The following is a 10,454-nucleotide window of genomic DNA, read 5'->3' as shown; positions in this document are numbered from 1 at the left end:
AATTGTAATACTGCATGAAATTGCTAAGTACATATATAAGGCTAATGTCACTGTAATATTAAAATACTAAATTCATTTATATACTTTTTATTTAAATTGCTGGGGCAACTTGCCAGAATTGATTAAAAATTCTGAACAGGGTGTATTGTATGGGCCAATTATGAAACAGGGTGTAAGCACTGTGAACAGCACTGTAATATGCAGAAGGCCATTTGTAAAATGAGTTTCTTTAAAAAAAAAAAAAAAACAGGTGAACAGAGAATCGGGGCAGAGAGGGAGGCTTTCGTGCAGCTGAGAAGTCACAGGCTGAACCATGTAGATGAGGCCCCCCGGGAGGGCAGTACGACCCCACCCACACCCCGTGGCCAATGTGGCTTCTGCCCTCTGTCATTCACACGCTTGCCACCTTTTCAGGCTCTTTGGTGGCATGAATTTATCATGACACAAGCCTCCCACCTCTCCTTCCGGAGTCTTGGGAAAGAGCCCTGCTCACGCCTGGAGTGGCCACACCTGACTTCTCGTCTACCGCAGGCACCGCCTGGCTGGGGACAGTTACTGAGATGTGTGACCCACCCATACTGCCTCCACCCACCCGGAGGTCACCCGCAGACCTCTCTGAGCGTCTGACCACTGCTTTCAGACGGGGCTCAGTCGGTCTGCAGGACAGCCCAGAAGTGCCGGGCCACTAACACCCTAGGAGTGACTATCAGCCTGTGAGACACAGGAGCTAGTGGATCAATGCCCTGCTTTGTCATCCCCCTCCTGGAACTGCTCTGTGCTGTGCTCCCACATCTCTGGGCCCATGGTGCCAACCACTCATTGCCACCTTACCTTCCAAAAGGCACCAAATTGGTGCCTCGGGGTCAGCTTCTGGGGGAGCCACATGAGGGCACCAAGTCCCTGCACTCTCCAGGTCATGGCTTCCCCACTATGGAGTGGACACCAGCATGTGACCCCTGAGGGACTGGGGTCAGGGAAGAGCTGCTAGAAAGCTGGGCACATGTGCCCTCCAGGAGGGCCTGGGGGCTGCTGGGCATCTTTCTCGTGGGGACACCATAGTCTCTCAAAGGCGTCCTGTGGCTTCACACACAGCAGTGCCCAGTGCCCATGAACAACTGAAGCTGGCTTGGGAGGGGCTGCTGGGAGTCACCATATAGTTGTGAGACACCCCCTGGGAGGAGGTACCCAGAGAGGCAGCAGTAGATGGAGGTAGGAGAGGGTTCTGGAATTTTCCTTGGCCTGTACTTACTAGCCCTGTGGGCCCTGACATAGGAGAATAAGACAGACCACACCCACCTATCAGGATGCCCCGCAGGCACCACGGGCAGGCGGGGGTGATGACTGACAAGGGGACAAAGCCCACAGTGACACTTCCAGAGTGGACACCTACTGTGCCCTTCTCTGTCCTCCCTCCAGGATTCACGGCATATCATCAAAGCCCTGATTTCCATTGCCTCTGGAGACCTTGGATTGTTACTCATTTTGGACCCTTGGCTCCCCAGAAAGCCCATCCTTTCTTTATACTGAGTGATCCACAACCCCTAGCCCAGCACAGCCCCAAGCAGGCCTCCATCCCCCCTGGTTGGACTGCCAAAGGTCCCACACAGACACGAGTGAAGGTAGGATGCTTGGCACCAGCCATGTGGCTGAGGTAGGGCTATTCTCTGCCCTTGAGGAGCACACAGTTTAGGGGAGGAGGCGGTTATCCATCCATCCATCCATCCAATAAATATTTGTTGCATGCCTGCTGCATGCTATGTGCTATTCTGGTTGCCAGAAACACTGGGATGAGCAGATAAACTCCCTGATCTCCTGAAGTTCACATGGGAGTGAGGAGACAAGTACTAAGAAAAACCCTTAGAGAGCAAGTGAGGGCCAAGGTCTGAAAAGAAAACCTTGTGATGTAATAGAATGACCGGGGTTACCTTGGTCCGGGCAGGTAAGGAAGGCTTCCCTGAGTGGCAAGAAGGCCCTGTATGGTGTGTCCAGTGACAGAGAATCAGAGAGTCCTGGACAGCAGAGGGCCAGGAGGGAAGGACTTGGGGCAGGGACTGGGGCTGAGAGGGGCCAGGTGCTGGCCCAGGTCGGGGGCTAACTCCACATTCCATGCATGGGGTAGCGCTGGGTCCCAAGCCCAGCCTGTGAGCGGTGCTGTTGGCTCCAACACCCATCCACACATCACCATGGTGATTCCCTTCCACTGGAAAACGACCGTGTTTATTTTCCCTTCTACATTCTGGACTACGGCCATATGATCATTACAAAACGCACAACCCATAATGTGTTCTAAACTGTCTGTATACTCTGTGGTTTTGGAATAATACATAAAATGCTTAATAAAAATTAATGTGGAAAGAAGAGTCATCAGCCTCACTTGGAAATGAAATCGGTATTAATTTCTTTGCCCATGGTTACCCTGATAAGCTAGTCGCGACGTGTCTCATCTCCTCGACCTTTGATACAACCCACACAGGAGACGCCTGCTCCTCTGGCAGTAACCTCAAGTTCTAATGGCCTGGGGTCTGCTAATGACACGCGTGAACATGGCGGACAGCCACCACAGCTTCCAGCACGCAGGAGACACACAACAACTGTTGCTGAAAGCCATTCGCTCCGAGACTCAGAGCAGGCAGGCCCCAGGGTCGTGGAGAGCCAGGGTGACCCCCGGGACCCTGCTGTGACTGTGGGTCCGAGACTCAGAGCAGGCAAGCCCCGGGGTCGTGGAGAGCTAGGGTGAGCCCTGGGACTCTGCTGTGAGTGCAGGGCTTCGGCAGCAGAGGGGGGAGCAGCACATGGCTGCACCCTGTCGTGTGTCCACGCAGCTCAGCCGCAGATACAAAGTCACACACCCAGTCAGCCTGCACTATAGTCAAGCATCAAACCTAGAGCCCTGCTGGGCCACTGGGTGCCAGACGAGGGCATGAAGGACCAGAAATACAAAGGTCAGGGCTGCGCTGGTGTGAAGGCTGGTGGGTGACCGCTTAGGAGACCTGGGAGGACAGCATGGTTGAGTGTCTGTGCCCAAGGCCCGCCAGCAAGCCCTCCAAGGGCCCCATCCCCATCTTCCTCCAGCAGCCGAGGCCCCAGGCTGCCAGGACAGAGCAGAGGCTGCGGCTCCCCTGAGGCACCCCAACGCCGGCTGGGACTCTGCCCTGGGACCCCACAGCACCTCCTCTGGTTCCACACGCAGCTCTGGCTCCTCTCAGGGACCCTGGTCCCTGGAGCTGAGAGACCATTGGCTACTGGGGAAAAGGAATCCCTAAATGTTGGTCTTCAAACTCAAGACTGCTGACATCCTCAAACTGTTTTCTTGACAAGAGCGGAGCTGGCTTTCTCGTTCCTCCCTTGCCCAACAAAATCAAATATATACGTTACACATATTCTATTTGTCATGTATGTATTTACATTTCCTGACTGAAAAGGTATGCTTGAGCTCCAGGGCCTGGCTTCAGGTCCCAGCTCTGTCACCTACCTGAACCTCAGTTTCCTCATCTGTAAACTGGGCAGAATAATATCTGCCCCGTGGGATTGGAGAGGACGAATGCAAGACTTAGCCAGGGGTCTCATGCGTGATACATGGTGACATGATAACGAATTTGGCGACACCATCATGGTGGCCTTGGTGGTGCTGGTGAGGACAGACTCCTCTCTCTGGCTTCCAGGCAAAATCTTGCACGAGAGTTCTGCGCACCGCCCCAATCCATAAGCCAGAGCTCTCCTTCCTTCCCTCAGCCCCAGGTCCTGCAGGCTCAGCAGAGGCAATCTTGCATCCTTATTCATCAAAGAGAAGGTCAGAGGAAATGAGCCCCTCCCTGTGCCAGCTCACATTCACAGAAACCTCATCCCCTCCCGCCCCAACCACAGGCATCCGCCTCCGGCCACTGGCAGCACGAGGCACCTTCGGAAACCCTCGGCATCATCTCTCCCTATATCCCAACTGCTGAGCCAGTTATTGTGTTTTACTTTCAGTGGAAATTCCATCACTTTGTACTAAATCCCACTGTATACAAAACATCGAGTGGCTTCTACTGATAAGAAGAGATACAGCAGGAAAATTGCCACGTTAGATACTGCCTATCATCTGGGCTCTTTTTGTTGAAAACTGCATCATCTTAGGCACAGGCTAATGGCACACACTCCCAGCAGCCAAGGCAGACTCCCCACGGCCTTCACTCCACGAAAGCCAATGCTCTCCACGGAGTCAGAGTGCTGCGGCTCTGTCCAGGGTTTTGCTTTCCAGAAGGTTTCAGTGCAAGACAAGCAGGAGGGCAGTTCTGTGGGGTCACTCTCTAGGCTCGGGCTCATCACCCCAAGCGGCTAGACCTCCCACAGCCACGGGCCGCAAGAACACAGGGGCTTCCATCCCAGGCCTCCCGCCCTCTGAGGCCCCGAGCCCACTCCCTCGGGTCTGTGGGGTCCCCATCTGGTGACAGCAGAAGGCCCAGCCAGGGGCTCTCGAGCTCTCTAGGGCTCCTCCTCTCTGACATGCAATGGACGGTGACTTCCATGCCAACAGCAGAAACGTGAGCACCCGCCATCAGGTGGCACTTTACGGTCCAGGAAGGAAAATCATTCATTTCGGCTCGGAAAGGCCATGGAAAAGTTTACTTCTTGCAAATGTTTTCTTTACAAAAGCCAAATCCCAAAGCTAATATGATGTGGGGCGGATTAGACAATTAAAGCAAGCACACGGAATACAAATCTGCATTTGTTCAGCTGGGTCTACAGGAGATCGCCATTCCCTTCCTCCCACAAGTCAATTTACTCAGAGAGAGCAGCCTTCGCTCCAGATAAGCACATTGACTTTAAAATAAAGTGTGTGCCAACAGCTGCAGCCCTGCGACTGGAGCAGGCAGAGATGTGGCATGGAATGATAATTAAATATATTTTCATCATCCGTCATTTTTTTGCTGCAGGTGCCAGGGTAATAAATCTGGACTCGCCTCTTTTGTCAGCTGGCAGTGAACACATTTGAACGTGAAATCTCCCGGGAGGAATTAAGAGTCACTTGGCCTTGTAAAGGAGAAAGGGTTTTGCTTCCAAACTGCCAAGTGGGGAGCTCACAGCTGATTGGTTTCATAATACTTTATTATTTGACAATATATATGCCTCGGGTTGTATTTCAGAGTACCACACCTACGGGATAACCAGTGCTCCGGGAGATTTGTCATCAAATTCTAGAATAAAAACTTATTTGGGGAGATTTTCACCACTATTTCTTTTTATGAATCCCAAATGTAATGTATTATTGACTAGGTATATTCCCATATTTTAAAACTTTTCCTCGTTCTTTAAATTCCCCAACAGCATTCCCCCTACCCCCAACCCCTGTAACCCATTGCAGGGAAATCCGTTGCCTTTGCTGCCTGTCATCTGAGTTAAGTGCTTTTGATTGGCCTAAGGAGTTTGGTTGACTTTATTTTGACAGTTTAACAGCTCCTTCTCCCCAGGGGCAGCCTCCAGTGAGCAGTCCTCAGAAAAGCCCACTGAAATGGCACATCAGAGCTTCTGCAGAGCCTCTCTTTCCTCTCCAACAACACATCCCGTGCAAAATACCTTCACCGAAAAGCAGGTCTGGGGGAAGCCAGGGCACCTGCCCTGGGGCCTCGGACGGCTCCTGCCAGCCACAAACCAGGCCTGGAAGGAAGTGAGGGACTCCACAGCACACGCTAACAGAAGCACACAGAGATACATGACCAGCCCGGGCAGGGCCACAATTAGCGAGTCTTCTTCTCTTTCCTTCTCAAAGGAATGTTCTGGAAAGGAAAGCCCTGCCCAGTGCCCACTAGCAGGGCCACTGAGGCTCCACACAGGGTCGACATGCATTCACACCTGCAGAACCTCAAGCGCCAACGCTTAAGGCAGATGACAGGGTCAGATTAAAGAAGAGACCCACTTGCACTTTCCCAAAGGAATGGCAGTTTCCTTGCCAAGCCTTGACCCAGGACCACGAGCAATGGGAACTTCCACAAGCATGTTTGAATTGGTCAGCTCTGTATTCCTCAGCAGGGACCTGGGCTCAGTCAAAAAAAATATCAAATCCTGACCCCTAAGGTCAATGCAAATTGTCTCCAATTATAAATATGAATATCCTCTCTTACTGACTATGGGTGCCTTCCCATCCAGCCGCTCATTTGACCCTGCAGCTGCCGGTGTGGGGCACTGCCAGGTGACAACTCCAGAATCGAGGACCCACAGAGAATACAATCTGAGGCTCGATCCTAATCACAATCCTAGCAGGCTTTGTTTCAGAAACTGGCAAGCCAATTCTAAAATCCATATGGGAATGCAAAGGACCTAGAGTATCCGAAACGATCTGAAAGAGAAGAATGAAGTTGGAGAGCTAATTCTATTTTGATTCAAAGGGCTTCAAGACTTGTTATAAAGCTGCAGTAGTCGAGACAGTGTGGCACTGGCATAGAGATAGATAACCAGATCAACAAAATAGAAGGGTCCGGAAACAGACCCTCACATATATAGACAAATGATTTTTACAAAGCAGCGAAAGGCAATTCGGTGAAGAAAGGGAGAGGCTTTTCAACAAATAGTGATGGAATAACTAGCCATCTACATGCAACAAAAATTAAAGTGGACCTCACCCCATACCTCACACCATATATAAAAATTAACTTAAAATAGGTTATATACCTAAGTTTAAAACCTATAATACTTTGAGAAGAAAACGTAAGAGAAAATATTTATGACCCTGGGTTAGGCAGAGACATGACACCAAAAGCACCATCTTTAAAAGCAAAAATATCAATAAACTGCACTTCATCAAAATTAATTTCAGTTCCTCAAAAGACACTGCTAAGAGAATGAACAGAGAGCCCCAGACTGGAAGAAAATCTTTGTAAAACATTTGTCTGCTAAAGAACATACATAAAGAACTCTCAAAACTCAATAATAAGAACACAAATAACCCAATTTCTTTTGAAATGGACAAAAGATTTGAACAGACATTTCACCAGGAAGATACAAGGGGTGGCCAATAAGTACATGAATGTCATTAGTTATTAGCAAAATGCAAATTAAAACCACACGAGACGTGACCACATACCTAGCAGAATGGCTAAAATTAAAATGAATGACCACACAAAGCACTGGGGAGGGTGAGGAGGGTGGGGAACTCTTGGACCCTGCCGGTGGGAAGGTACAATGATGCTACCACTCTGAAAAGCAGGTTAGCCGTTTTCATGTGATCTGCCCATTCCACTCCTAGGTATTTACTCAAGAGAAAAGAAAGCATATGTCCTTACAGAGACCTGTACACAAATGTTCCTAGCAGCTTTGTTTGTAATAATCAAAAACCGAAACCACCCAAGTGTCCATCAGCAAGTGAACAGATGAACTGTCTCATATCCACACAGAGGAACACTACTCAGCAATAAAAAGAAGTGAACTAATACATGCAACGTGGATGAGTCACAAAATAATCGTGCAGAGTGAAAGAAGGCAGACCAAAAAAAGTGTACAGACTGTACGATTCCAATTACATAAAACTCCAGAAAATGCAAACTAACTACAGTGATAGAAAGCACAACAGGGATTGCCTGGGGGCGGTAGGCAGGGTGGGCCAGAGCAAGGGATTATAGAGGAGCTCAAGGACACTTCTGGCGTGGGGGCTGGACCCGTTCACTCTCTCGAGTTAGCAATGGTGATGCTGAAACCCACCAGGTTGTACGTTTTAAATACGTACGGTCTAGCATATGTCAATTACACCTCAGTGACGCTGCTTTTAGACAGAGACGAGAATGTGCCCGGGGCCCCTCAGGCTGTGTGAAGAGGCTCAGGGATGTGCAGGTGCCATGAGCCCGGGAGAGAAACGAAAACACATCAACAGAAGGAACAGTGATTTGCCCGTGACTAGTGGTGAAAAAGCTTGCGTTAGAATTCAAAACATCCCGTCTTGTTCATTCAGTCAGTAAATGGGTGTTCGGAGCCCTGAGGACACAGAGAAAGATATGGTTACTCTCCTGAAAGAAATTAGGACAAGAACACTGACTGTTCTCTATCTTGGCCATAAATACGCACCCCCACCTGCAGGTGCGCAGCGTGAGCACACGGCCAGGCTCCCAGCTGACTGCGCTTCGGCAAATTACATAAATGCTTTGTGCCTCAGTTTCTTCAACTATAACAGGATAGTAGTACTCTCCACCTCATACAGTTGTTATGATTTAACCAAGTAACATCGTCTTAGATTCTTAGAAGGATGCCTGGCACTCAGATGTAAGCACTCAGTCAGTGTGAGCCACATTTCGCACTATAATTATCTCTGCTTTTATCACTAAACTATCTGTAGAGACATACACCAAGATATAAAGAGGTCTCCAGGGGCTGAGATAAATGACTGACTCTATCAGCTGTTCTATATTTCCTTACTTGTCCTCATAGCTCCTCTATCACTTCTAAAACTGAAAGTTTTAAGTAAATACAAATCCACCAATGAACAAACGAGCTAGAACACCGTACTTACTGGGCTCACTTCCAAGGCAAGTTCCCCATGGGTGCTGAGCTCACACCCTCTCCCCTTCCTCAGATGTCTTAGAAGCCCTCCAACAGAGCCCAAATCAAAACTTTTACCTGCAGCAGATTCATACGCTGGAGGTGTGGCTACAGTTTCTCCTCACCCCCCATTTTTTGCAGCCTGTAACTCTGACCCGACTGAGGGCGGCTACACCTGGGGGAAGGGCTGCTATGTGAGACAGAGAACCCAAGAATCGAAGCCATGACTTTTGAGTTTTAGAAGCCACAACCTGGACGTATACAGAGGAGGTGCAGGGGACGCCCCAGCAGCAGGAGCCTCTTCCTGCTTATCGCCAAGCTGTAAGGAGAGTGGGGGCCGGACATGAGGGGCATGGATCCCACCCCCTCTCCACCCTGGTGATGGGTGACATGAGAACGCCACAGAGGCTCACGCTCCCAGCAGTAGCCTCATTCCTCAAGGGGAGCTGGGAGCATTCACCCTGCGCCCCACAAAACAGAGATGGCTGGTGGGGGCACAGGGGCAGCCGAAGGGCTCCTCACCCACCCAAGAGGGGTGCAAAAGCAGCTAAAAAGGACCTGGCCCTAAAAAGGCCTTGCATGGGGTCAGAGGGGCACAGCAGTGACTCGTGTGGGGCGCCAGCCAGGGACCTGAGGAAGTGGCAGCACTGAGGACCATACCCCTCACCTCCACACCCTCCTCACGCACCTATAGGCCCAGTAATGGATTAAGGGAAGCTTTAAATTGACTTAGAAACCCTAGAACTAAAGAGATTATGTTCTTGTGGCCTGGTGGAATGAAGGATTGAAATAGAAATTAAATTCAGTTATCGAAAGGGAGAGAGAGAGAGCTGTGTGTCACAGGCCCCTGAGTTGTGGCCCGAGCTTGGGCCTGCTACACACTTGTACATGGTCACTGCCAGTTCCGCAGACGAAAGCAAAGTGAGTGCACAGTGAGGATCGCGGTCCACCAGGCCCCATGCACAGAAGGGAGGGAGAGCTGCATCCCGTCCTGGGGAGCTCACCCCCCCACCCAGGAGACAGGTGTGTGGACAGATGACAACAAGGTTGCAGGTTACTAGGAGCAGGCAGAGGCGAGGCCCGTCCTGCACAGCTTCTGGAGAGAAGCTTCTGTCCAGGCAGAATCTGGAAGTGTCCAAGGATCGACGAGAGCATCTGAAGCAAGTTCAAAGACAACTGAAGTCTAAAAGGGGTTTCAACTTAGTGAAGGACACACATGCCACGAGAGCTATACGAGAATGGCGGTGGAGTGGTCACTAAGTTCCATAGAGGGTGAAAGTGGTGTCCCCCAAGTGCTCACTGATGGATTTATGTCTTTTGTGAGGGTTTTCCTTTTTTTTAATTATTTATTTGAGAGAAAGAGCACGTGAGCACAAACACACGCACGCGAGCCGGGGGAGGGACAGAGGGAGAGACTCTCAAAGCAGACTCCCCACTGAGCAGGGAGCCAACATGGGGCTCGATCTCAAGACCCTGAGATCATACCTGCGCTGAAATCAAGAGTCAGACCTTTAACTGACGGAGCCACCCAAGCGCCCCTTTCATGAGGGTTTTCACCCATCCTCCATGAGATGAGAAAAGGGACAATGTAGCACGTTTTCAATAAAGCTAAATTGATTCCAGTTAAAGAACTGTCCTTTATTCTGAGACTCTGTCCTTCCAACTTTTCTTTTATGAAATGTTAATGATACATGGTTGCTAGACTTTTTCTGTCTTTCTCGGCAAAATTAAGAGTTGGTAACCCTATAAGTCTCTCCCATTAAAAAACAACAACAACAACAAAAAAAAACCTGCATTGCCCTGTGAAAACATTCACTCAGAAGGATGTGTCTGCTGGGTGGCCATGATGGGCCAGGCCTGGGGCCAGGTACAGAAAAAACAACAGTGAACGACACAGACGCAGATGTAGACATGGTCTCCACCTGGATGAAGCTCGTGTTCAAAAGGCT

Source organism: Ailuropoda melanoleuca, chromosome 11, assembly GCF_002007445.2.
Source record: "Ailuropoda melanoleuca isolate Jingjing chromosome 11, ASM200744v2, whole genome shotgun sequence".
Classification (NCBI taxonomy): Eukaryota; Metazoa; Chordata; class Mammalia; order Carnivora; family Ursidae; genus Ailuropoda; species Ailuropoda melanoleuca.
The sequence above is the reverse complement of the archived record's forward strand: the minus strand, read 5'-3'. Positions refer to the sequence as shown.